This window comes from Argiope bruennichi, chromosome 1 (genome assembly GCF_947563725.1).
Source record: "Argiope bruennichi chromosome 1, qqArgBrue1.1, whole genome shotgun sequence".
NCBI lineage: Eukaryota > Metazoa > Arthropoda > Arachnida > Araneae > Araneidae > Argiope > Argiope bruennichi.
In genome coordinates this window covers 122,152,427-122,179,541 of record NC_079151.1, presented here as the reverse complement: position 1 = coordinate 122,179,541, position 27,115 = coordinate 122,152,427, and the positions used below count along the sequence as shown (strand labels likewise).

The 27,115-nt window shown below is 25.5% G+C and overlaps 1 long non-coding RNA gene across 1 annotated transcript in view; it reads right to left on the bottom strand.

The window, feature by feature from the left end:
* Nucleotides 1–22,579, bottom strand: part of LOC129987051 (uncharacterized) — a 39,095-nt gene extending 16,516 nt beyond the window's left edge. The window contains exon 1 of the long non-coding RNA XR_008785570.1: nt 21,931–22,579. This is a non-coding gene — a long non-coding RNA (uncharacterized LOC129987051). The remainder of the gene's footprint in view (nt 1–21,930) is intronic.
* Between the last annotated feature and the right edge of the window lie 4,536 nt (nt 22,580–27,115).

Genomic DNA, 27,115 nt, shown 5'->3' with positions numbered 1-27,115 from the left:
AATTTTAAAGTAAGTAATTTAAAATAAAATCGCCTATTTACAATACATCATATTATCTTTTAATATGTTAAAAATTGCTAAAAACAGTAATAAATGCATGGAATCAATATTTCTATGAAAATAAACGATTATATATCTTTAAAAAATTGCCTGATTTTGTAATAATCAGACGATTGTTATTTCGTAATATTTTTCCTTCATTTTAACTGAGAGCATTCAATAGTTTTATCATTTAAATTTGTGTTATTTCGCATTACAAAAGATTGCAAAATATGGTTCTCTTCCAAAATTTCATTCTAAAAAATAAAGAACCTTTGTTCACAGATGTACAATAATATTTAAAACCTAAAATTTAAAAATCTAAATTTTAAATAGCTACAGTACTAGAATTTGTCACACACACACACACGCATATATATTTAGTGCATATGAATTAAATACATTCTGATATTTTCCTTCACATATCGCAAAATATGTAATAAGAATTTATTGATTTTTGTTTATAAAAAAAAGTTAAGACATTTAATATTTATCGTTCATCGCATAGAATATTATCTTACTTTCTCCATCAAAATTACCAAAATAGCCTGAGTCAAAAGTTTATAATTAACATGCTGCTTTTTAAAGAAATAAAATAATGCATTGAAAATAAACAAACATTTTTTTCATAATCTTTCATGCGATGTGTATTTACAATAATTCAAAAACGAAACGAAGTGGATGAAATTTACCAGCTTGTCTTGTTACTACAATTGTAGATTAATCGGATTTTGGACAAATTAATAAAAAAAATCAGTGTGCATGTTGCCAACAAAATAAAATAAAGAATAATCCACATTTCAAATTATATTATTTATTTACATTTGTCTTACTATTACGGCGATTAAAAATATTAAATGCATGTATCCGTGTAGTATTAATCTGATCATTTTTAAAATTTCGTTATAAAATATTGTTAAAAAACAGCTCAGCTTTAAAATATACTTCATCAAATATATAATTTCTATTAATTTTAAGATGGAACAAAAATCATTTTTTCGAGACAAAGGTTTCGAAAATATTAATAGAATTCTTGGCAAAAAAATGGCAATTACTGTCCATCAGAAGCTGAAGTAATTTTAAAATCTTTTATAATGTTTTTATAAATAATAATCTATAATATATGTTTGCATTTAAGTTTAATTATTTTTTACACGTTTTATTCTTTGTTACACGCATAAAAGAAAGTCCTGAAAAGAATGAGTCTGAATTTTTTTGCTGAAGTATTCGATTAAATACAATAAATAATTTCAATTAAATGGGATAATATTTGGAATAAAAAGAATAAATAATTTTAATTAAAAAGGATAATATTTCGATTATGAAGTAATAAGTATTTTGTAACCTGTCACATAATTTTTCCACAGTTTGCAAAATATCGTTATTTTTAATTTTTCCTCATAATAAACAAATAAATACAAAATAATCATGATAAGGAACATTTTTAGATCATTATCAAGATTATTTACTTAGAATTATGAGCCTTTTTACATCAGATAGTATAAAATTTTCATTTAGTAGAAAAATAAATACAAGTGAATAACTTTAAATTTTCTGCTACAATAGTGTATACTTTATGCTTTATTGCCAATTAAAAGCTTGTTTCATGTTTAAATGCGCTAATACAACCTTCGTGAATTATTCATGTTTGTCTTATCGGAAAAATAATACAGCTCAGAGTTTATTTTCGAAGTTATTTTTTCTCAACAATATGCAAATAATTTTTCCACAACAAACTTCGTAATTTCGTCCAGTGGGCATACAAAAATGATTTTGTTCCGTGACTTAAAAAAAAAAGGCAGGTAGCACAGAAGTTCTTTTTATTATGGAAAAACAGCTATTATCATTCAAATATTCGTTTTTGATAAAACTGACGTGCTTCAGAAACAGTAGCTATCGATAATGTACAACATGCTACTAAGCAAAATGAATAAATATTCAAATTATCCTTGATAAATATTTATGATATGGATTTGTGTCTAATATTCGTAATAAAACAAGGTTTCTTTTAACGTTATTGTTATGCCCTCATAATATTTTCATAGCATTGCTGATACTACAAATGTAGAAAAAGAAATTCGAATATCTAATACGAAACATTGTCATATGATAATATTCCATCTTGATTCTTCTATCTTTATTTTATTTTTGAAATTTGATTTTAATTATATATATATATATATATATATATATATGTGTGTGTGTGTGTGTGTGTGTGTGTGTGTGTGTGTGTGTAATAATTTCTGATTAATTTACATTTTAAATATAATTTCCTAATCACTCGAACTCAGTCTTCTTCACTGTGGCTTTAATTTCTAAGTTGAGTGAGCTTTTCCTTTTCCCATAAAAATAAAAATAAATTCCTTTCTAAAACTATATAAGTTCATAATACATTCTCATCCCCTCTCTTTCCTGCATTCTGTCTTCCTATTCGGTATTCCAATTCGGTATAAACATATAGAGCATATAATATGCACACACAGAAAAAATGCATTGAATATAGTCGAAAAGCGGATGAGTATAAATTCAGTTACTAAAGCAAGGGAAAATATGTTGCAAAGTATACATAAAATATTTTTAAAAATGTATTAATATTGCAGAAAAAATTGCACATAAATAGATATTATTAACATTGGAAAGCTTATTTTTTCATTATAAAAAGATATAAACATGACTTGAGCAACAATGAGTTCAGAATTTATAGATGTAAAAGAGCAAAAATTTCCATTAAATTTTAATTAAAATTCTAATAATAATTTTATAAAAATCTACTATGCACAAAGTAAAACTATGTATAAAATTCGGTAATAGTAGAACCAGCGGTGAATCCTACAGATAATTTCTAACGATTTTTTTCACCAAGATACTATGCAATCTTTAAACCATATCATGTTAATACTGCGATAATAATGATTCAGAAGCAAAGCTACTGACAGAGATTTTATTGAGGATGTGATTATAGAATTTTGATTTCAAAATTTTTAATATAGAAACTAAACACGGACCATTTTCTAACGATCTAAACATTTCAAAATTTCAAATTCACCAATCTGTACCTGAAAAAATATATATGTAATGCAGATTGTTATATTTTTTGATACCGTTTATGTGACATTTTTTCATTTTAATAAATATACAACTAATCATAAAAGAAAATGGTTGAAGAATTCACGCTTAAATAAAAACGCAACTTTTAAAATTCGGGACAATTTCTATATGAGAGAGAATAAGAGGTCACTATTCCAGTGTTTGATATATATAAAACTTTCATTAAATTTTATTAAAAAAATGATTTTATTAAAAAATGGTCTTTTTAATTAAGAGAAGTTGCACATATTTGCAAACATCATTTAATTATTTTTATTATGTTACTGATGCTTACTTTCTACTCAAAATTGGCATAGAATAATATAAAAGATAATAAAAGGATAATAATATTAAATATTTCTTTCCTCCAATTCGTTACATCCTTTTTAAATGATGGAAATAAAAAAAAAATAATATCTCATTTAAACATTTGATAACAATATTATTTGGCAATAAAAATAAATGGGAAATGAAATGAAAAAATCTAAATTAACCAGCTTTCAAAACGTTTACATATTTGATTGATAGAAATAATCGTTGTGAATTTGCATTAAAAATAAAGTATTTTTACAATCATCAATTGCATATTTCACTCATTTAAGATTTTTTTGTTTATGAATTTGAAAAGGTTGATTCAAACAAAAATGTTCTAAATGAGTTTTCCCCCTTGAAATGTGTGTAGATTCCAAAAATTTGAAATAATGTTGGCACAGCAATAGCTCATCAACAATTATATCACAAATTATAGCTCATAATTTTCTCACTCAATAATTATATTTAAACCTATACATAAATTTATAAAAACCGATTTTATACACATTTGGTATTCCACATTTCACATACACATATATTCACTTTCAGTGTTTATTGAAATGATAAACATCCTTCCCATTATTTATATGAACTTTTATTATTTCTGAGACGACTGTTTATCAAAAAGAAATTATTTTACTGTTGCCAAGAAAAAGTAAATATGGGCTGTTCAGAACAATTACACCAATCACAAATGCAAAACGCATTTTTTTTAAACAACGATTGGGAGAAAAAAATATGAATATAATATAAAAGCGAACTTCAAACTTTGTTTGCATGTGACTTCTGTTGGTCACAAGGGTAATATCTATGCGACAATACATTTCACGGCAGACAATGTAAAGCATATTTGCTGCTATTGATGCCGTATCCATGCACTATATATGGTATCTATATCTTCTGAAATTCTTTCTTGGGTCTTCATTCTGTTGGGATATTTCTAAGATTCTGTTTTAATTTCGGTTTTGTGAGAAAAAAAAATCGAATTCAAAGTAAATATTTTACAAGACAATGAAAGGAAATACCACATGAATGTTGCCCTTGTGACCAAGGGAAGTAACATAGGCTTATATTTCCGCATTGTGTACGAAATCGTTCTTTCTATCATAGTCGACAAGGAAGTTAAACCCATTTAAAAATCTGTATAAGTGTTTTCAATATCCCTCTATACAATTTCTAAACAAAGATGTTAACACCGTGATTGAGGTCTACGCCAGAGCAACAGTAAATCTGTAGTTGTAACAAATAAACAAGTAATTATTATTACAAGTACAAACTATTACAAGTAAAAAAAATGGAACATTTTTAAAAAATATATTATTTTTCAGTTCTTTGCTTAAAAAAGATAAATGATTCATATCATAAAAAACACGTATCTTTTTTTAATAACTATTTTTGCATATTATAAACACAAACTATCTAATGCTGACACACAAAAAAAATTGGTAATGTATTCTAAAATATATTTTATTGGACGCTTTAAAGGACATTTTTTAGATAATGATTCAAATATTTTTTGAGGTTAACAAAGAATTTAATTTAACTATTATTAAATAAAATTAAATTGAACATCTTTTAAGAATATCTTGAGAATTTATTTATTACTTTCTACCGATAAATAATACCTGTGAAATTTCCATACCATGCTTTTTGCAATGTTTTAAATTATGGAACAGGAATATAGGCTTTGGAAAGTTTAAAAATATATTTTTCAATCCACAGCGAGATTTTGAATGAAGAATAAATTTAAAAGTAGCAGATGATATTTCTCATTTAGAATAACAAGCTGTTGCCAAAAAGTTTTATTCTAAAACCTTTTTCTTTTCTTAAAATTCTTCATCAAAATCGTTCTAAAAAATGTACATAACGTATACCGTATAACGTATACTTACTATAACCGTATACCGTATACGTATACAGGGATTTCGCTGTCAATCAGTGAACCACAAATAGTATATAATCAGATAAGCAAAGATTATCAGCAAGAAAAAAAAATATAAGCGAAAAGAAAAATACACGCTGATTGAATTAACCTTTTTTCCCAACCTAAAGAACATTGTTAAAACGACATTTTGTGGCCAAAGTGCTAATTGAATGGTTTTTGTGTACGTGTGTGGTTTTTGAAGATTTTAAGAGAAAGTGGTTCTAACCAGAGGTCATAGAATATCCTATCAGAAACATTAAAAAAAAAATTGATGAATTTAACGTAGTTATTCCTCAATAGAAATATTTATTGGAATAACATTTTTTGTTTCGAATTCTATCTTTGAATAAAGGTATGTTGCTATGCAAAACTAATTCTTCAAAGACCTGGTTTTTTAGCTGTATTTTTTTTTCTTAGGAAAAAGGTAGATTGAAAGCAGGATTAAAATATTTTTAATCATCTAGAAAATGTGATTAAATTAAAAGAAATCATTCATGTTTAAAGATTTTGAAATATTTTCTCGTCCTGAATGAAAAAGATAAAAAAAGAATACATTAATAAAATTTAAAATTATGCCGTTTTATCCTATTACGTGTTATTAAAAAAATATTTTTACATTAATAAAACGACAGCAAAAAATTTTGATGCAATTTAAAATTTATGGGAAAAATTTATTATTTTTTGATGATCTTTTTCAGTACTTATAATAGTTTCTGTGGAAAGTACACATAAAAACAGTGACTAATCCATTATTTCCTCAGACATCAAAAAATTATTAACACCTTGTACTATAAGTTTGATATTTTGCATACTTCGTAGCATATGGAACTATAATACTTTGCATGATGAATTCGATACTTTATACATGGTAGAACATGGACGATAAATCGGACACTTCGCATTATAAATTTGATATTTTATACTTGGTAGTATATGAAACTATAAATCTAATACTTTGTACAATGAATTTGATACTTTATACTTGGTAGAACAAGGAACAATAATTATATTATAAACTGATACTTTTCACTTTGTAGTATGGTGGAAATACAATTCAAGAATCGATCATTTATTTGTGTTTTGAATTCTAAAAATAAAATATTTGAAAAATATATTTATATGGCTTAAATTCTTTTTAATAATTTAAATTAACTTGAGAAGGGTAAGACTTGAATAAGGTAAAATTACGTCATGCGGTTTGGAAGATGAAGAAATTAATAGCAAGCGGAACTATGTGCGAAAAATCGACAGTTAAACATTTCATATTCGAAAGTAAAAAGACAAAAGATAATTTTTTCTTTGATGCACTATATTTGCTCAGTGACGAAATATTTTTTTCATGTTAATAAATTATAGCGAAATGACTTTTTTCATGAGATATATTCATTATGAGCGTATGATGTTCTTATCTAAATGATTATGATTCAAATTAAAGTACTATTCAACTACTATTCAATACAGTACAACTACTACTATAAGTACTCTTCAGTAATAATGGGCATTTATTTTCAACAAATATAGTTCATAAAAATAATACATTTACTAAAGTCACTCATTTTGTATGCTATTTTTGGGCAAAACGAAGGAAAATTCTTGAAATCATTAAGGTGTAAAACCAGTTCCAAGGATAAAATATCAGTCAAACATATAAATCTTTTTAATTTGCTACTAATTTTGGGCTGATTAATTTTGAGCGAAATAATTTATAGATATTGCTAATAGAACTTAAAAGCAATCATCAGAATTTAATTTTGATTAATAAAATTTTGCTGACACATATAAGAAGTAATTTTTTTTTCAAAAAAAATTATAAAATATGTTGTTTATAAATGGTTTTAAAAGCCAATTCTTATAAACAGTCAATACAAAATAGTAGTTTTGACCTTTCTGGACCAAAATAAAATTGAACCTTATAATTATCTTTAGACATTAATTAAAATGAAATAAGATTTTAAGAAACTACAATCGAAACATGGGCATAAGTATCTGTACCATAAATTTAAAGATATCGCTGAATATTATTGTACTATGTGTTAATAATCGTGATATAATTTAAAATATTGCCTTTTTTCTTCTTTTGTAACAGAAAATGTCTTATAAAGATTTATTAAGTTTTAAGAATATTTAGTCTTGAAAAACACCGAACAAATTTTAGATAAAAAGGAACAGTATTATTTTACAATTATATTTGGTTATAAAAGATTTTTTTGACCAAAATAAATCTTAGCTTTAGAATAAAATTCGAGTCTTTTTTTTTCTGCATTTGCATGAAATATAGATACATATGCCAAATTATACCGTTTGACTAAGGCAGGAAAATGAGCAGATCATCTCAATAGAAATAAATAGCCTGGTAGCAAAATATATAAATTCTTTTAATTATAAAATATTTGAATAATAATAACAATCAAATATAAATAATCAGATTCCAATCTGTTTCATAAAACTCATTTAGTTGTAAAAATAGCATTGAATGTTTGTTTAACTAACATTGTGTAAAAAAAACCCTAAATCATAAATCATTATAAATTTAAAAAAATCATTAACTTATTTTTTAATTTAAAAAAATTAAAACCAAATTGACCAGATAATTAAAAGAAGCACTGCTTGGGGATCTATATGCTCTGTCTAAAGCCTCAAAATGTCAGAATACACCACTGGAATAAATATTGGCGTATTGTGAATCTTGAAATTCTCTAACACAAATTGTTGAAACTAAAAATTTGTACTATCGTCAGAAAAATCAATATTTGAAAATGAATATAATATGATATAAAACAAAAGATATACCATCATACTTCAATAAAACAATATCTTCATAAATATTTATCGTATATTATTTATCGTTTTCATATATTATGTTAACTTCTTTCTAGTTTTTAAATAAGTGATGAATTCTATAGTCTATAAAATACCGGTTAAAAATTATAATCGATAAAATAAAATATACATAATTGATTAGTTCCATTTTCGATTCGTTTTAACTGCGTTTCGTATTCCAAATAAATCTCTTTATAAGTTTTCAAATACAAATCATTTTTTTAAAGTAACAAAATTAAACATTTCTTTCAAAAAAATGAATTAGGAATAGAAATTCTGATAACTGTAGATGCAATTAATTTTATAATGAAATAGAAAAGTTGTATATTCTTTGATATTAGATAAGTTTTTAAAAAATCTTTTTCTTGTAATGTTAGTTTTAGTGACATTAAAAGGGAAACAATGTGCGAAGATTTTTTTTCTATATTAAAATGTATCTAATGATGTGATTCATCATAATTCATGCATTAAAGCAATTTCTGGATTTTACATCTTAAAAACATAACTTTTTAATTCTTTAGTTTAATTTTGTTTTGCGATTTCCAAAACGCCATTTAATTCATTTTTAGTGCATCGAAATTTCAAGGTCGTGAAATTATGACAAAGTAAATACCTTTCTTTTGAAAAAAAAATATTTTAAAACAAAATAAGAGTAATATATAAGTATTATTTGCATGAAAGTTTTAATCTCTACCGCCATTTTTAAGGTTTCAACTGTCTGTTGAGATTTTTTCTTTTGTTAACAATAGATGGCGGCACAAGTAAAGAATTTTCCCTAAAAATGTTCTGGCAGTGTATTAAAAGTATGTGAATTATTGATTTTTCTCAATGTCGTTATTTAAAATTTAAATATCTAAGATTATACAATGAGTCGAGTAAATATTAGTATTTTTTATTTACATTCATTTTATTCTTTTCATTCTGAATAGTTCTTTCTCCAATTACATTTGAAAAAAAAAAAAAAAGATTTCTTAACGTAAAGATAAGTAATATGTGTTTCATTAATTTGTTTTTTAAAATTTAGCATTACATATCTGTATCTATTTATAAACATAAAAGTATTTAATTTGCAACAAAAATATGAATCCTATAATTTTCATTAAATAATAATGGAATTACAAAAGAGATTAGAGCAATAAACCTACAAATAAAAAAAACTGGGAGCCATTTTGGTTTAATATATGTTTGGTTAACATATATTTGGATAAAACTGTGAAAATTTGAATCCATTCATGTTTAATTAATTTACTTATTAGTAATATGTATGAATATTGCTTATCGGGAAAAAGCATTGCTTATCATATGTGAGTTCTGTTGGGCGTGAGACTTCTGTTTTAATTGTGTGCAAACGCCATTATAAATTTAAAAAAAAAACTCCCAGAATATTGAGAAAATAATTCTTTTTTCTATAATGATTAAATACTCATAACACGTTTACTTATACGACATTTTTGTATTTAATCCATTTGAAACAATGTGTATTTTAATCAAAATAAAAATAACAGTTCATAACTCTCTACTGCCTGAAGCTTATATCTGAAAGTGAAATGCTTATAAACTGATGTTAAATAACAACAATCATTTGCGTACTCATTCAAATAATACATGTATTCAAAATCGAAAAAAAATTTATAAAAGATAATCCGCATACAAAATTCAGTTCATGATATTTTTGAATGAATTACTGATTATTACATTATCGCTCAGAAACGTTGGGTACAAAACTGCGTCAGAAATAATATTGTTTATCAGGCAAATAGTTAGATTTCATCAAGACTATACTGATATACTTGAATCTAGAATATACTCGAAATATTCTGATCAATATTTTATTTTAATTTTAGAAATCTATATCCACAAATAAAGCTCGTCAGTCTATGAATTTAAAAGCATCCAAATAGTAATTGCAAGAAAATGCATAATTAGTTCGAGAAAAGCAATATTCTGACATGTATTCCAGTTCGGAACTCTACGAGAAAAAATTTAAGATTATAGTTGTTGTTTTTTTAACTAAATCCGTTTATTTATGTTGTAATGAACACAATTAAATTCTTTAACTTAAGAAGACTTTTTGATACTTGGTTAGTGTTCTGATATTACAACAATATTTTGAAATCCATAATTAAATGGTAACTGATTTTTACTCAAATAAAACAAGATTATTATCATAAATTTCACATATACCAATCGCCAATGAACAAAAATGTTATTGATAAAGCTTATTCAATTTACATTACTTAATTTACAGCTTAGCTAGTTTACATTTCTACATCTAAATAAATAAAAAAATTTGAAACCGAAGAAAAAGAATATTGTAGTTTAAGAGTACATACATACATATGAATTTTAGCAACACAGCATGAAAATTCATTAAACTAATCACAAGAAACATTAGGTTTCTTTCAAATTTCTGAAAGTTAAGTTCTTTAAGTTTCTGAAAAGAGAGAGGTGTTCTTTTACTGAAGTATTACATCTTTAACTAAAAAGTTTTAATTTTCATATATCTCACATTGTAATATTTACAAATGGAGAAAAAGAATGGATTCTTTAATTAAACTGGGTATATAAAACTTATTAAAGAATATAAGTAAGTACTTGAAAATTCTGAGTATTAAAATCTTTCATAACCGAATTGAATGGCTTTACACTAGTTTTGCTGAAAATGTTAAATATTGAGAATGTTTGTTAAAATAAGTACTGATTTTTTTTGTTGCTAAAATATGCTTGAAGAAACATTGTAAGCATTTTGATTCAGAGTATAAACTTTTCAAAACAGAAGTGTTTTCTAAAAAGTGAAAGTGCACTAGTTTTGTTTTTTATTCTTATTAAATTTGTTTATTATTTTTATAAATTTTTGTTTATTATTCTTATTAAATTTTATTAAGAAAAAAAAATTTTTTTTTCTAGATGGTTACTTTATTCAGAAAATAATTAGAAATAGATTTTATTGGTAATCTTTGGCAACTACTGAAATATTTTATGTCTTATACTATATGCATAAGATTCATATTTAAAAATACTATGTAATAAAGCACACTTTATAAATTCAATCTAGAACACTTTCTTATTTAACAGAATGAATATCTTTAAAAACTTGTATTTTAGGAATACGTCATTTCTACGTGATTAAAAAAATATTATCAAAGTTTAAAATATGCCCTAAAATTTATAACACAACACATTTTAAAAATTTATGAAACTTTATTACTCAGTAGGAACTAGATCTGATTTATTTGATTTCTTTACAAGGCCTTAATGTTCTTTTCGGCAAATTATAATTTCGTTTGGTTCTTATAAAGGAAATTGCAATAAAATCAATGAATTATTAGTAAAATGAAATCTTTTTGCTCTCATTTCTAAACAATTCTACTTTAATCGATATTTTGCACTTATAAACGTAAAGTTTCAGAAAAATTACAAAAATTTCAAGTTTGCAAAAAGCTCGTTTAATAAGTTTTTATTTTGGAAACTAAAAAAACAATTTTTTAAAGAAATTAATATATTGGGAAGATGTAAAAAGTGATGTAATGAAAATTTTAAAAGCTTCTTTGTTTACTTTTTAAACTATTCGTATTTATGAGAGAGAAAAAAAAAGTCGTTTGGTGAAAATAAAATAAATTCCATTGGTAGTTATTTACTTAAGCTGAACATTTTGGTAATAACCGAAACTCTGAAAAGCTCTACTTTCTAACACTATTGTATTTTTTAAAGCTTTAAAACATTTTAAAATCAGCCAATAGTTTTAAATCAAGAAAAACGAATCAAATCATTCATAAAATGGTAAACAACTCGAACGAAAACAAATGATCTTTTTTCAAAATTTGCTTCAAACGATTATTTAAATAAAGAAGTTTAACAGAATTTCTAAGAATACTAAAATGCATATGGCTTTATACAGAAAAGGAAAAAAAAAGAATATTAAACAGATATTAGAGATATCTTTAGAAGATCTTATAGCTTATCTTCTTTTGAGTCACGATTAAGAATAATCTTATGTTACATTGTTGCAGTCAGTATTTGCATAATGATATCTTAAGGAGTAATGATACAATGTAAACTGTATTAGAGCTCTGCATGGATTATAATGATAACCAAATTACAGACCAAAATACGTATTTGATCTTGTGTAATTCACGTGCAAGAAAAACACCTAGCTTTATGAAGAAAGTGAACTGTAACAATTTGAAATAATGATTTTGGAACGATGCGTTAAAAATGCTGTAGGCAATCATCTTTCCTTAAAGTCTATACAACATCAGAAAGATAAAAATACTTAAGTCGTTTGACTCTTCATTAATTTAAGACGTAGCCATTTTTAATGATACTAATTTTTTGTTTCATATTTCAAATTTGCAGACTTCCTATTGAATAATGAATGTTTCTTCTACTCTATGACCTATTACTATTCGTTCAAGTTTTTTCCTCTTAATTTTAATTTGATTTTTATGTTTATAGTTAAAAGATTGGTAAAAAACGAATCACAATATAAAATTGTTCTAATGTAAAGGCATTTATTTATGTTTTATCATATTTTCTTACTTTTTATAAAACTTTTCTTATTTGCAGTTAATTTTGCTATTACAAGAATGCATTAATATACGACATTACTTGATATATTTATTAAATCTGCAAACAAACTTTTAAACTAACATAAATGTTAAAAAAAAACCTAGTGAAATTTTCGATCAAATATAAAGAAAAGTAGGGAAATTAGATCGATAATTAAAAAAAAAACATGAATATTTATTATTTTTATACATTTTGCACTTAGTAAATTGTTCACTTATTATTATTTTGTACATTTGAAACCAATATGAATTTTTATATATCTGGCAAAATGCCATGAAAAATTGATTAAAATATTACTTGCAGAAATGTCTTTTAAAAATTATCTAAAAATAAATAGCTATTTCATTTTTTTCTCTAATAAATATATAAATATTTATATAAATCACCTCCAGAACTGAAAAATATTTTATTAAAAAAAAATGTAAAAGAAATGCCAAGCAATAAATTTTTAAAAATGCCCAGCAGTAATCAAAGGATTAGAAACACTATTTCAGAAGAAATTTTCCAAGAAAACTATTCGAATGACTTTTATTAGAATAGTAGCAAATTAAACACTTTAAACTGACTATATCAATGATAATAAGACAGGTTTTGAAAATCTAAAATGACTGTGAAATAATTTACTTTTTTTAAATCTAAAACCGCCAAATGTTTTTGAAATTGGGTAATTTTAATTCCTAAAATATGCCTATTGCAGTTTGAATTTATAAAGATGAAGATTTTCTAAATAATAATAAGTCCATTTTAATTCGAGATAGTTAAAACATTTTGTTAAACCTTTGCATTTTTGTAAAAACTCTTTCTGTTAATATTTTGTTTCTCAAAATAAGTCATTACTGAGATACAGGATCTGATTATAAATTCGCTTCAATAGTATTTTGTCAAACTTTAAATTCTTTTATATTTTCAGATATGTTTAAACAAAATAGAAACATATCAGATTAAATGTTTCTATAATCTTCCAACACGGTTAAAGTAGAAAATTTAAAATACCTCATTCAGAACAATTAAGCGTGTAAATTCAAGTTTATTTCATGATTTTAATGCCTGTCGTATTATTTATTATTCCTTGGTGTGGCGATTTAATAAAATCTTAATTAAAAATTTTATCTTTTAATGCCAAAATGGATTAATGCTACATTCATTTAAAAGTGAATCTGTATAAATAATTGCATTTTTTTACGTCCTGTTTGCATATTTAAACAGTTGAATCACAGTTAGGCCTAATATTAACGTCTACTATAATTGTAAGCAATAGAATCGGCTTTTGAGTTTTTCTTCATTGCTAAATTATATAATAAGTTCAGTATTAAAATAATTATAAATAAAACATTTTCTTAGCTGTCATATTTTAAAAGATTTCGAAAGATTTTTTAAAAGATTTTCGAAAATTCAAAGAGCTTAAAAAGTAAAATCAATATTTTAAATTATTGAAATTGGAGCCGACAAAAACTATTTAGAAAACAGCTGAATTCACACATTTTGAATAGCTCTTTGTTTTCAATTATTTCATATGCAGGTTTTTATTAAAAACATTTTTAATTTATTATTTTTTACTTTAAGAAGGTTCAAATTTCTTATCAGAAAATGACTTAATTCAAAATGTTTTTATGAATTTCGATAAGCCAGAATCAGTTCTTTGTATTGAAAAGTTTAACTGAAATTTACGTATGTCCATGACGTAATAAAAAAGGATGATTAGATAAGTTATCAAATTTCTAAATTTAAATTATTGAAGTTATTGACTTTTATGTGAGCAGTTTTATGCCTTTTGTTATAAGAAAATGTGTGATTATCAGTATCTTAATGTTAAATCATGAAGGTCAGAAAGGTCATGTTCATATTAATAAGTGCAGATAACAGAGAATTTACAGACTGAAAGAAACAATTATTTCTTAATTGCTTTAATGTAAAAAGTTTTATTAATTTCACACTCAGTATAAGGAGAAAAATTTATTAATAATGCATTACTAATGAAAAATAATGATAACATGTGTGATTAATGTGACGCATAGTTAATGAATTGATAATGTAAATTCAAACTATTGTTAATAATGTTATATTTTTATGAGGAACCAAAAATTCAAGACACTTAGCGTTATTTCATACTTAATGGAATAATAAAACATGATTAAATATATGAGTAAGACAAAATAATTGAAAATAAAAAGCATAAAAGATTGATACAGGTTAATGATAAAAGCTAATATATTAAGCAAATAAAGTTAATGTTTTTAAAAATAATTTTCAAACTGTATTTGGAAATAACCTATAACTTATGAATTCAAATCATATCTTTCATCAAATGTGCATCAATTTTATTATAATGATTTTATATCATTATATTTTAATCAAAAAATAAAAATTTAAGGCTGGAAAAACCAATCGATGTTATAAATTCACAGAAATCAACTGTTGAAAAATCTGATGCAATTAAATAAGGGATATAAAAATGAATTTATTAGGGCTATTACAACAAGAAATCTGATAGAAAAAAAAGTTTCCTTTTTCTTACATGAAATTCAATCAAAAACACGGATGAATATCCAGACCTTGAAAACAGTACTTATTCATAACAGAACTTTAAAAATATCATTTTCAAAAGCATCTAAATACCACATTATAGATTATCTATGCGTATGTGCGTGCGTATGTTACAGCAAAATTTGCGATCTTATGTATATTCTCACAACATTCTATACGTAGCAAAAATCTGACGAGAAAAATTAAAATTTATTAAAATATTATTTAAAGATATTTAGCTAGTCAATGCTTTCTCTTTCAAGGTTAAGTACCTCAGATTTCTAACTCTGTGAAAAAGTTATATATGCAAAGCAATAAACCATTCTTCTGGTGTGTAAATATATTTTAACGGAAAAAGATGATGCTGAATTTTCAAGTCGAAAAACGAGTCTTCTAGGCTTAGTTTTAAATATCAAAAGGACGACGACACATTCGAAACAGGATAGTCAAGGTCAAGGAATAAGTTACTTTTTGTTCTTTCTTTACTCTTTTGGTTTAACTTTTCGGTTATCTCAAGCGAAATGTAACAAAAAGATGCAAATAAAAATATAGAGGAAAAGAAAAATGGGCGTTTCTATTGAGTGTCTCCTTCGCAAAAACCTTCAAGATTTGACATAAAACGATTTTTTTAATGTGTCCTTTCACCTTTTAAAACAACGTGTCTAAAGTTACAGAGCTAAATGAATTTTAACTGATTAATGAGTCATCTAGTATCTAACTCATAGTTAATTAGAATCTAATTCAATTAAACTTAATTCATATTTAATTCATAAACATTATATGCAGTAGAGAATAGAAAACTGACAATAATATTGCGTAGTATGTAAAATTAAAACTTTATGCGAGGAAGTTATAGTATTTTCTTTATTTGTCTTTTCATTACATTGTTTCATTAAAAAGTTGGTTTAATGCATTTTTCAAATGCCCACTGATCATAAATTCTTTTTAACAATGTCAATAACTCTTAATCACACATTGCTTTTAATAAAGCGAAGAGTGAAACAAATATATAAAATCGTTTGCAACGATATAATTAATTTGAAAACATAAAGGAATAAATATAATCGTTAAATGGAATTATTAACTTACATAAACAATTAAACAATTCATAAATTTAAAAGTTTTATGAAAAAAATTCTACGAATAATTGATAATTATTTTATAAGTAACAGCTGTTCTTTCAGCTTTGAATAACAAATTAAAAGTGTAAAAATTCTTAGTAATTTTCTTTGGACTTCTAATTTCTATAGATTTTTTTCTTGATAATAGACATAAACCACAAGAATTAACGCTTTCAGTGAGATGCCAATTAATGCAAAAACAATTCTTAAAATAATTCTGCAATTACATGTAAACCATAGCAAAGCCAATATGTGAATTAATAATTTATAAAGCCTGCAAAATAATAATTTATAAAGCCTGCAAATTAATAATTTATAAAAGCTTGTAAATTTTTAACAATTGCAATTATATGCTCATTTCTTGTGTTCTAACACAAAAATAAATGAACTGGTCTTTATCCTCAATACAAATATGGAAAAAAGATTCGAAACTTTAGTTTTTGATTGATTTAAAAATTTAAATTGAGTTTTCAAAAAGTAAAATTTATGAAACTTTTTGCAGAACTTTGCCAAAAATGATGATTTACTTGAGGGAAAAATATCAGATTATCTTTTACAGGAATGCACCAACTGGCACTAGATTAGGGTAATTTAATGAATTCAACATAACTCTAGAAAATATCTAAAATTGAGTTGATTGAATTATAGACTAGGTTATTAAGATACCGAGAGAAGGCTATTTAGAAATCTAGATTTAGAATCTTATTCTTATTTAAAACCTTAGAAATCCGATAAGCATTAATAACTATATAGACGATTTTTTTTACGCTATATAATTGACTTAAATTTTAGAAAACGATTTAATATAATAGATCATTTTTCTATTTCTCCTAATTTTTATTTTTATTTTTCTAGTTCTTCTAACTTTTTTTTTTAAAAAAAGAAAATTTAAAAATTAACTGAAGAAATAAACTATGTTGTGTATTTTTCTTTTAATATACGTAACAAAAATAAAAATTCGAATCGTTGATTAGATACGTAAAGAATACAAACATGCTGTTAGCTCTGACGGATTAAAAATGATTTTCTTATGCTAATAATCTGCAGTTAATTTACGTATGCATCGACATGAATCGCAAATTAATGATAAAATTTGATACATGAAAATGATTCGAATCAGCCAATGACAAACTAACAGATAATATTTGATTGGTTGTTTTTGATTACGTTGTACTGCCTTAAGGTGATGTCATTGTTGTTTCAGAAATATCGATCTATTTTATGCAGAAAGAACACATTTGTCAAAGATGAGTTATTTATTGCTTCCTGTCTCCGAAAGTAAAAATTTGTTAATGACAGTTCCATTCAAATTAATTCGACGAATAACAGAAGCGCTTTCTTTTTGTTCACCATTCGATTTCTGCTTAAGTATTTATCATCGCAAATGTATAGAAAGAAATAATGTTAGTTGATTAGTTTTGAAATAAAATGAAGAGAATAGAAAAAAAATCAATTAATTTTTTTTCTGTTTACTTTTGGTTTAAATATAAATAAATTCAGAAAAAAAACCCGAAAGATTTACATTTACCAACTTGGAAAAATACAATTTGCTTGGCGATATTTAAAAGGGAGAACAATATTTTTAGAGTAATTTTTAACAATTTTTAAACAGATCCGACGGCAAGAATTCTAAGTTATTATTGGCCTCCTGGCTATTGGTATTTTTTCATAAAAGAGATTCAGCAAAAAAAAAAAAAAAAAAAAAAGGAAGACTAACAAATAAACTTTAAAATCTCAATAAAAATTAAGAAGAAAAAAAAGAGGATGTATTATGAGCATTTTTATACTCTTAAAATAAAGATATGAAATTCAAAATTCAAATAGATAACAATGGAAAATTTCATTTTTTTTTGTTAGACACATTCTTTGATTAAAAGCGAATTTATTTACAATATACAAAACAGCAACAGCTTCAGCCAGTTGACATGGAGTTTTAATTTAATGATTTAAAGTGGATTTTTAAAGCAGTTTTAAACTTTTAAAGAATACTATCAATATGTTACCAGATAATAAGTAATCTATTATTAGTTGTACTAATTAAAAAAATAATTTTAAAAATCTATAAACCGAAGAAAATCATCAAACTACGCTTATAAGGCACGACTTGATAAATAATTTATCAGGTTTTACATTTAAATATGCACAGAAGAAAATACAGACAAATAATTTAAAATAAACAAAAACGAAATAGAAATTGTTTTTCCTTCCCAAAGTAATTTTGTTTGTTTATTTGTTTAAATTCGTAATTCTAATTCTTGAGCAACGAGTAAAATTTCAGAATATCGCATTATTTTTGAGAATCTTATGGACTTACTCATAAAAATTGGGCAGACACATTAAATTTAATTTATACTATATACTTGAAAAAGGGAATGCCAGAGAATTTATTTAGTATTAGGTTGGAAAATTTCCCCGTGAAGGTAATTTTTAATGAAAGTTAAAATGATTCAAAAAGTACAGGTGACCGTGAAGGTAATTTATATTCGAAAAGAAAATTGAACTGTCGAAAATAAAATTCCGAGTCTCCATGCCAAAAAGAAATTTTGTTGACATTATAAATAATCCAATCTACGTAAAAGGTATGTTTAATAGCAAAAGTTCAAAACTATTAGTGAATAATAATAATAAAAACTTTAAAAACAACTACTTTGAAAAGAGATTGCAAAAGAATATCCTATATTTGATAATCAAAATTTACAAATATATGAAAATCGATGAAATAAATAAAGTATGTCACTTTTTTTAAATCGAATTAAAACATAATAAAAATAATATCATTTTATTTAAATGTTTTATTTCTCTAAGCTATTTTCCAAAAAACGAAGTAGGGTTTTCTTTTATAAAAAAATGAATGAGATTTTAAAAGCCACTTAAAATTTTATTATTAAAATTTTATGGATCGATAAAACATTCCTTTAATTTTTAAATAAAACAGTATTTTGTTTTCTTTCACTCTGTCTCGCCTCTTATTCGTCAAAAAATACTGAAAATCAAAATAATGAAAAGCTTATAATGTTTATTTATTTATTTATTTTTTGATTTTGCAGTTCGAAAGTCAAACACATTACGTAGATAATATACTTATAAATAATATTTTTCATTTGGAATAGCAATTTCTCCTACAAATGTAGAACATTAATAATTTTTAAAAATATATTTATTTAATTTTGCTGTCCTTAAACATTTATTCTTTACGCATTTACTTAAATAGTTGTTCTTTTATAGACGTATTAAAAGCAAGTGCTAAGCTTAGCATAAATAAATGTTCATTGTGAATTAACTCACGTACAATAATATTCGTGCAAAAAGCTAATTCAGACTCTTTCTGTTTATTTCAGTCAGCACAAAGCCATTGTGCAGGCTCATATATATATATGCTACTTTATATTTTTACCTTAAGGTAATTACTAAACATATCATTTTGTGCTTAATGTTAATGCATTCAATCATCAGTTTCGAAGACAGGTTTATTTTCACAAGCAGTAACATTTGAGAAATGGATTTAAAATAAAATTACAGATGCACCACATGAATGTTAGTTTGATATATATTTAAATTTTACCTAAAAATGCATTTAAATTTAATTTATGAATCATTTGCGTGTATATTTGCGATACGAATTACAATCATATCTATTATTAACAACTGAAATGAAATATACTTATTGTCACGAAGAATTATTTATCTCACAGGAAATGATCACAAAATAACTTTTCAAAATTTTTTAAGTTTACGGTTTTCTTTCTTTTCTTTTTCACAATTACAATTTAACGCAAATCAGATTAAACTGAATTTTTATAAATATTATTAATACTTAATTACTTGTAAATACCGAATTTAATCCAAAACTTTGTTAAATAGAAATGTGTGTTCAGTTTAAACAAAAGAAATTGATTAAGGGCGCAGTAAATAATTTATAGCGAAATTTAAATAATAAACAAATTCCTTGAAGAAATTCAGAACATAAAAGGAAAGAAAAGTGCTAGTACTTTATTGATCGTTTATCGAGTAATAATTTCTAAAAGGCGACTAAAAAAAAATAATGCAAATCAGCAAGTGACTAATACAAAAAATAATGAATTATGAAGTATTGGATAGAAACTTCTTTAATGTCAGAAGACATTTTCCAAAGCAGCAAAATAATGGTAACTCAGTGCCTTTTTTAACAAATGCCTAATATCTTGTATCGATAAAATATTTATGTTTACAGTAAAACGATGACAGTGGCAAAAATAAATATATTTTTGTTAACTTTAATTTTATTCTAAACACATACTTGAGAAATCTGAAAAGATCTAGAAATATCCATAATTTAAAAATATATTTAGAAGGATATAGCTATTACATAATATCTAAATTGACATAGTTTACACCATAAAATTTTAAAATGTACCCCAAGTGACATAATGTGTTTCAACTGTGAAAACACAATATCGCGAACCAATGTTTCTGCGCATTAACTTATCAAACTAACAAAAATGAAAATAAAGGGATGATAATTAAAAATATCTCTATATTAATTTCAAAATCTATCGAATGTTGAACCAGAATTTTAAAAGTAAATTTTAGAAAAAGACGTGATCAGAATTTTAGAATAGATGTTGATCAAGAATTTTAAAATTTTAAATAAAGTAATAATGAAAAAAGCATACGGCTTTTGAGGGAAAAAAAGAAATTACTACTATCTCCGATAAAGTTAGTAGATACTGATGCTTTGATGCATTCTACACCAAAAATATCAAGAGTTAAAAAAAAAGAATAAATAATTAAAAAAATTTAAAAGTCCATAAAATAATTTAATTGGAATTATTTATAAATAATAAAATGTATATGGACTGGATTTTTTTGGATGGACTGGATTTATGTAACTGGATTTTTTTTTTGTATTTTTTATTATACACAAATTCAAATGAAACAGAAAATTAAAAAAAAATGTAAGTAAATATAAAAAGAATGACCAACAGCAATATATTTATAAAAAATAATAAAATATGTTTTGCAGGTGTTTATTTTAATGTTTGATTTGTAATATTATTTATTTGTATTTTAATTCAAAAATAATTGAAAATATCTCTGACCTTTGTGTATTTTATTATATTAAGATAAAAATCATATGTTTGAACAAATATCATGCATAAATAAACATTTCAATGAAATTATTCAATTATAAAAAACAAATATGCAAATTATATTAATGAGGCACAATTGTCTTAAATAAATAAACAGAAAACATCATTTCAAATTAAAGCAAAATGATAATATGAAAAGAGCTCCAATCCACACAAATAATATTTTATTCTTTTAATAACAACAATAAGCACTCAAAGCAGTTTCGTCCAAACGATAAAATCAATTCGTCATTGGCATTAAAACCAAAAACAAGCCATGCGCTCACTAATTAAATAAAGTATAATCTTCCGCACCAGCATTCATTTGAACTTGGACTAGTTAGAATCAAGAAAGTGTTTCGAGTAACAACACAATAAAAAAAGAAGCCTCTATTGCAGTATTAAAAAAAACTATCTTTGTACTTACCTAACGGACCGTACCCCTTTGGATACAGAATTTTCCTCCAGTTCCCCTCTCTGCTGTGTTGACACCTTTCACAAACTCCATGCTTCCTACACATGTTTTAACCGTTGCCATCTGCCGAAATCTGTAACCATGGCATTCCACAATATACCTGCCTCCCTAACCCCCCTTTTCTATATACTATATAACTCATCTCCCCCTCCCTGCTTCTTGTAGGTGAAGGTTAACTCCTAGCACGTGATATTGAAGGGGGAGAGAGAATTGTGTGACCTACTTCTTCAATAAAATCCTTAAAAGTATGCGGTACGCAAAAATCGTCTTCGGTTTAAAGGGTAAAAAAGTATTTCCGTCGCATGATATATACATGGAATATTTATTCTTTTTATATTATTTATTTCTTGGCCGATACACTCTTCTGCTCTAACAGGTTTGTAGAGATAAACTAAAAGAGGAGAAAGCTTTTCTTGACATCATCGTCATCGAGGTGGAGGGAGAGGGGAGGGGGGTTGAGCCTTGAGGCTGGACGGACCATCCCTCCCCCTCCCCTCCACCCCTTGCTTTCTGACCGTGGGAGCGAGGCGGACCGATTATGAATTTAACCCCATCGTCCCGGAAGAAAAAGTTGATGCTGTCCGTGATCTTCTAAGGTAGATGTAGTTTGAGGCGATGTGTGGATGCGTGGCGAGTGGAGTGTCTGGCAAGTTGTGTGCGGATGTGTGAGTGCACACATATCGTCATGCGTCGGCCCTTGTTACAGATTGCGAAGTCGGGACCAAGGTCGTTTCCTCGCGGCGTATATGGCTTGTTTTCTTAGGCTGCCAGGCAATTTTTCTGTCGAGCACTCCATCTGCGCGATGAATTTAGATTTTTTTTATTTTTATTTTTTATTATGCCCTTCATTTTCGGAAATAACCGTCTGTCTGGACCTCCAGATGATGAAGATGCTCTATCGAATTACATAAAAAAATTTCTGCAGTCATTTTTGCACCTAATGCACGTGAATTAAGTTTGTAATATTTATGACGAACAAATTTAAGTTATTGAATGCAAAATTTGCAATGAATTTCAAAAATTGCATTCAGGGATTATTGCAACAAATTTAGTGGATATTACTCAGGCCGTTCTCGAAATACAACCAACAGCGAAATCAGACCCCTTTGGAGGGCGGCCCTGGGAGAGCACATTATGAAACCCCTATGTTAACATACTAAACGACTTATTTACACCTTTCTATATTAACACATTAATTTTTTATTTTAGATTAGTTATTTTTTTTAATAACTTTGAAAAAAATTTATGTGCTTTTATTTATTTGTTTATTTTTATTTATAACCATTTATGTTCACACACAAGCAGACGTTTGCAGCTTATAAATATTATAACAATCAAGTGAAGGAAATAAGAATCTGCCCAATTATATTTGATAAACTGTTGATTTTAGCGTAATATTTTATAGTTCATACTTGACAAAATATTGATTTTATACTAATTTTTTTAAAATAATTTCTTGACAAATTGCTGATTTTAGCTTAATATTTTATAATTCATTAATGAATAATTTTAGAAATTTTATTTTGTTGCTAGGCTAATAATATTTTTAAAAAAATTAGCCTAGCCCCCTCCCCCTTTCAACCCAGAAGATCAAGATAATTGCCTGGGCACGCTACTACGTACAATTTCGTTCCGACTCACAGCTCAGTAGTCAGATGATATTTTTTAACATTATATCATTCAACAGATTCACACAAAAAAATTCTAAAATTCAATATTGTTATATTTAATTATAGTTGGTAATGTAAAAAACAGTAAAGTATGAATTAATTTCTAGGCCACGCCACCGAATACAATTCCGTTCTGACATTATATAAGTTAATAAGTTATATAAGTTACATTACATTACATAAGTTATATTTATATTTTTCAACACTTAATCATTCAAACTGGCTCACACATGCAAAAAAAAAAAAAAACCCTAAAATTCAATAATTGTATGTTTAATTTATCAGAAATAAAAATACTGCCTAAAATTACGATTTATTTTGAAATTTGAACTTTATTTTTTTTATAGTCATAAAATTCATAGATCCCAGAAAGTATGTAAGAAGAAAGAAAGTACGTAACATAAAAAAATGATCAGATTTTCTGATCTTTCATTTTGTTCTCTATGTATATTGTAAAAATAGTAATTCGTAACAAAGAATCAAAAACGAAGATTGTACGGAAAAAATCTGGAAAGGAAAAAACTCAATGATCGCAGGATATTATATCGCTGTTATTCTTTAAATTAGAGTGATTACTTCTACGCATAACAAGATCTGAATAGGAATATGCATCATTAATTAATTTATCAGTAATTAACTATAATTTTCCCCAATCCAACTCATTTAATCTTATCGATAAATTTCATTAATTTATTAAAATCATTTACTTAAAACGGGACAATCCAAGTCATCTTATGAAAAATATGAAAAAATTCAGACATTTTTACAAGCAATAGTTAAAAACCTGTACGTGTGGTCATTTTAAACTATATAAAATGGCAAACAAAAACATACATGATAAACAAACTGAAACAAGAAATATACGCAGAACTCTTTTTTTTTGCTGTACTTTATTTCTAAGAAAATAAATTTGGGTTTTAAATTAAATTTCGGTTCAAAAGAATTATTATATCTCATTTTCAGAACATCTAATTTTTATTTATAACAAAATTTACTCAAGTAAAAATAAATCTACGAAATTCATGCACAATCCATGTACTGAAAGCTGTATTAATTACCAAAATTAATTATGCTGAAAATTGCATTGAAAAGTAGAAAATAAAAGATATTGAACACTTCCTTCATCTTGTTATGCTTTCTTCCGACAGAATTATTAATAACGTTTTTCATTGCTCATAAGAAACTCAATTAATTATTTTTTAAAAAATGTTATTCATTTATGTTCTGTGCCAATACTTTTCACCATTTACAACGCTTTAGAGCTTCTTTTTTAAATATTTAGATGCTAATGTTTATTAATTGAAGCGTGCATGGGAAAAAACCCCTGAAAACTCTCTACAAGGCAAATCGTTGGACACAGATTTATCAAATTTGATAGGTAGTTATTTACTGAGTTATAGGCACTCAAATATTTACTGAGATATGACTTTTTAAAAATTTGTATCGCACAAAAATTGTTTTTACACCACTTTGAAAAACAGTGCGTATGTTATCCTCTTAATCTTTTCTATATGTTGTCAAATAAAGATTTTATGTCCCTACTCCCTAGTGCTCAGATACTTATTTTCAGTGTTCCCTCACATAGGAGTTGCGTGTTTCTTAATATTAAGAATAGTAAAGAAAACCGGTACGTCTGTATCAATCATATGCTATTGTCTGACAATAGTTACGAAAGTATTTATTTAAGTGCGAAAACAAGCGATTTCTTCTGGCTGATTAATCGCTAACGATTTTTACAAGTGAAAGATAAACGAGTTTGTATTTTTGACGCATTTATTTTTCTAACGATTGAAAACAAAATTTTAGACCGAACTACAATTGTAGTCACAAGATTGCATGCCAAGTTCTATTTATTTAAGTTCTTGCATTTTTAATTATCACGTTTACGATTTTTAATTATCACGTAACTACGATTTTACATTTTAGATGTTTAACCTGTGTATTATATTTTATCAGTTTAGTTCTTCATACTTTTTATCTGCCATGTTCATTTCTATTAAGATAGCCGGATAGTCAGAATTACTCTGAATGAATCTCGTTCAAATTTGATAGAAATCTACATATATCAAACAGAATACCCACATAACAAATTTCATTTGTCTAGCTCAAAGCATTTTTGAGTTAATCGGGCTCACACATAGACAGACATGATTCCAAAAATGAGTCATTCCAACTCAAGGAAATGGGGAGAACGCCAAAACCTCTCGATTCGAATATTTTGAAGATTATAATATTTCCTCTGTGTATATATTCTACACGAGAAACTAAAAGCGAAATAAGATATCCAAAAGAAATTGATTTTCTTTTTTTACAGCAAAATTTATTCATCAGTACAAAATGTTCTTTAAAGTCTATTAGAAGCTTACTTTCTATAAGCATATGAACATAGCAGATAGACGAAATTTATACATCAATACAAAATGTTCTTTGAAATCTAGTTGAAGCTTGCTTTCTATAAGCATATGAACAGAACAGATAGAGGAAATTTATTCATCAGTACAAAATGTTCTTTGAAATTTATTAGAAGCTTACTTTCTATAAGCATATGAACAGAACAGATAGATGAAATTTATTCATCAGTACAAAATGTTCTTTGAAATGTATTAGAAGCTTACTTTCTATAAGCTTATGAGCAGAACAGATAGACGAAATTTATACATCAGTACAAAATGCTCTTTGAAATCTATTAGAAGCTTACTTTCTATAAGCATATAAACAGAACAGATAGACGAAATTTATTCATCAGTACAAAATGTTCTTTGAAATTTATTAGAATCTTACTTTCTATAAGCATATGAACAGAACAGATAGACGAAATTTATTCATCAGTACAAAATGTTCTTTGAAATTTATTAGAATCTTACTTTCTATAAGCATATGAACAGAACAGATAGACGAAATTTATTCATCAGTACAAAATTCTCTTTGAAATCTATTTGAAGCTTGCTTTCTATGAGCATATGAACAGAACAGATAGACGAAATTTATTCATCAGTGCAAAATGTTCTTTGAAATCTATTAGAGGCTTACTTTATATTAGCAAATGAACAGAACAGATAGACGAAATTTATGCATCAGTATAAAATGTTCTTTGAAATCTATTAGAAACTTACTTTCTATAAGCATATGAACAGAACTGATAGACGAAATTTAAATATAGCGAAATTTAGAATTGTAGAAATGTAACAATTTTTAGGCAGAATATGACAATCTTTTGTCTTTCATCTGTTTTTACATTTCTGAACTTGAAACTCAAAGTTAGAAGAACGAATTTCTATAATTGATTTTAACAGCAAAAAAATGTTTTTTTGTGTCAAAATTATGAATTCAGTCTGTCATAGAATAAGATCTAATATGTATTTTTAATTTTTTTCATTTTACTTCGAAGTTCAACCCAAAACGCCCTTTTTTTTAAGCATTCGAGAAAGTCGTGAAATGAAAACACTCTAGTAGATTTTTTTTCTTCT